The sequence below is a fragment of the Trichosurus vulpecula genome, chromosome 1, assembly GCF_011100635.1.
Source record: "Trichosurus vulpecula isolate mTriVul1 chromosome 1, mTriVul1.pri, whole genome shotgun sequence".
Taxonomy (NCBI): Eukaryota; Metazoa; Chordata; class Mammalia; order Diprotodontia; family Phalangeridae; genus Trichosurus; species Trichosurus vulpecula.
In genome coordinates, this window is record NC_050573.1 from 263662271 (window position 1) to 263665736 (window position 3466).

The following is a 3466-nucleotide window of genomic DNA, read 5'->3' on the forward strand; positions in this document are numbered from 1 at the left end:
TAAATTAATGTGTTCCAAACTGAGTTCTAGAATAGAATGCATAACTCCAACATCCAGTATTAGCTCTTCCTTCCTTCTTTCATGTGTGCAAATTTGCCGTATGTGAAGCAAAGCATCAAAGGTGTTTTAATTTGTATTTTTAGTAGTGATTCAGAGTAATGTTGCCTTTTATTGTTAATAGTTTGCAAGACTTTTGAAGACAATTTGTTCATATCCTTTTACTTTTTTGCTATTGTGAAATGACTTTGGGTCTTATAAATTTGTCAGTTGCTCATATTTAAAATAGCTAAACCTTATCAGAGATATTGACAAAAATATTTTTCCACTCTTTTGCTTCCCTTCTTATCCCATTCTCTTTAATTTTATTCATGAAAAAGCTATTAAACTTCACGGTTAGGCAAAAGAATGGTTTGAGCACTAATATTTAGGTCACCTATCATTTTGTTTTGTTGGAGGCTACTGTGGTAAAGTGACTTGCCCAAGGTCTCATAGCTAGTAAATACTGAGGACACATTTGAACTTATGTCCTCCTGGCTCCAGGGCTGATGTTGCTCTATTCCCTGCATCACCTAGCTGCCCATATCACATAAATGAGTTAATTGTGGCTTATCATACAAGTCGTTGAAATAAAGCTAATTTCTGCTAGTTAGCTTTCATTTTTTCTTAAGAATTCTTGACATATAAATAGTTATTCCCTAAGCAATTTATTCATCAAACACTACATTATTTAATTTATTTGCTTCTGATTCTTCCTTGTCCTGGATTTTCCTTTGATATAATTTTCTTTTAACTAATATCAAATAATATTGAAGATTACTAATTTACATGATAATTTGATGCCTAGATATGCCATTCATCCTTTCCTACCTTATTAGTATTATTTCCTTTGAGATTCTAGATCTCTTCCAAATTTATGTTGTTTTTACTTTACATTTCTGTATCAAGTTATTCATCTGGTACTTTGATTGCGATAGCAGTAAATCTATAAATTTAAGTATCATCTATATCATATTTAAATTTACCCCTTTATCTACTTATATTGTTTGATGTTACTAATCATAACATTCCTTAGGGCTTTAAGCTCTAAGTTATCACTGTTCTTAAATTCATCATTTTTCTTTGATTTATCTTTTTGCAAGACATTTTTTAAACTCTGAGAAGGAAACTTTTAAAGTCTCATAATTATTGTATTGCAATCTGTATCTTTAAAAATAATTTCATTTATCCTTAATGAATTTAATTATTATGCCATATAATGAATGTATGTTTCAAGATGGAATTAGTTAATTGTCTATTTCTTTAAGCATAAGAGTTTCCTTGTTTATCTCCACTGAAATTGAGGTTTTTTTGAAAAAAAGTTTTGGTGATAACATGATGCTACCCCTGCTTTAATCCAGATTCACCTGATTCATAGTAAATTTTGTTCTAGTATCTCATATTGATTCATTTATTATATCACCTTTTTTACATCTTTCTTGAATACAATACAGTATATTTTTCCCCTCATCCATTATGTCACTTACTGAATTGTTTATTCTACTTATATAAAATTTTATGAATTTTAGATCTCCATTTTCCTTCATTTTTTTATTTCATATTCCTTTTTAGATTTATTTATCCCACCCTAATTTTATGTTAGTACTTCATTCCTATGCTTAATTTTTCTTGTAATACTTTGCTGATTATCTATTTCCACAACATCTTTCCTCACTTCTTTATGTTTACCATTGTCTTAGCTCTTGAATGTTGTTTAAATTATTGGTATCTAAGTTCTAGAAAATATACTAGCAAAGTTGTCCATGAAAACTTTGCAATTTTTGTGAAATGAGGAAGTCACTTAATTTCTCTTAGCTTCAGCTTGTTGTTTCAGTCATGTCTGATTCTTTGTGACCTCATTGGATATTTTCTTGGCAAAGATACTGGAGTGGTTTGCTATTTCCTTTTCCAGTTTATTTTACAGATGAGGAAACTGAGGCAAACAAGGTTAAGTGACTTGCCCAGGGTCACACAGTAAGTGTCTGAGGCCAGATTTGAACTCAGGAAGATTAGTCTTCCTGACTATAGGCCTCTTACTCTATCCACTGCACCACCTACATACGCTTGAGCTTCAGTTACTTCATAAATAACATGTGGAGATTGAACTAAAAAGTTACTAAAGTCACTCTTACCTTCAAATCTATGATTGTAAAATTCTTTTGAGAAATTATTACAATGTATCAGATCAGACCTATTATGAGAAAATATTTAGTACTATTAATTGTATCATGTGCAATTTTTATAGAATCTACATGGAAATTAAAAAAAGAATCCCTCGTACTTAACGACAAAAAACAACCCACTGATGTAGGTACTCCCTTAATTCCATAGTCGATACCTATGTTATTGCCTTCCTGTTGAAAAAAAGAAATCATCTGGTAGCCAACTTTCCAGTGATTGGCCACTATGAAATTAAGCAGGTTAATCCTAAAACAATATTCCGTTGCTATGTCTAAATTTAAAATTTTTCCAACTTAGGGACTTGAGAGAGCTGGCACTAATCTGACACATCCTTCATGAATCCATACTTACCTCTACATTATGCTGAAGATTCAGTAGAGGACTTGGAAAAAAAAAAGTCAGAGTTAGTGCAAGACATTTTACATTAAACTTCAGCAGTGTTTTGGGATTTACTTTAAATTAATACTCAAGTATTGCCATTTTGGTGGAAATGTTTAGTTAGGTGTCAGGTAATATAGGTGATGTTTTCTCAGAAGATTCAGCTTATGTTGTGATAAAATGTCATATATTAAATTGGCTTAGTGTAAATGCTATATTCTATTTGGGGGTCTGACTGACAGTATATAGATGGACATATTTTATCCTCCAGTTTTTAGATTGCTTATTTCCTCTGCAATCTTAAGAGTCAAAAATAGCAGAATGGTATAGCTTAGAAAAAATAAATATAAGTGCCAGCAGTTTTTGCTCTCTTTTATACTTAAAACATTTAAATGTGAGTTGTAAAGATGTTCTTGATATTCTCTAGATTAAAAGTATCAACAAGCAGTTTTATCTGTTGACATGCCTTTTATAAATGATTCTTGTACCCAGTCAAAGGACCACAGAAAAATGATGATAGAAAGGACAATGGAGATCTAGTCCAACCCATCATTTTGCAGAGAAGAAAACTAAGTACCAGAAAAATAAAGTAACTAGTCCAATAACCCTCAGGGCAGCATAAATAAATACTGCTGTAATATTTCCATGTGAATTTTGAACTGGGACAGTATTTAATATTAAAGGCGATTACATTTACAAAAAAACAGTTGGTAGATATTATTTAAAACATGTTCTCTTAATTGTCAGAGAAGTATTTGCATCTTTTCATTATAAGCATTAACAATATTGGTACCATTTGTGCATATCATTTCCAGAAACATTATTGTGCCCATGTACCATTTTTTTCTTTGTCTTTCCAAGCTTTGATATT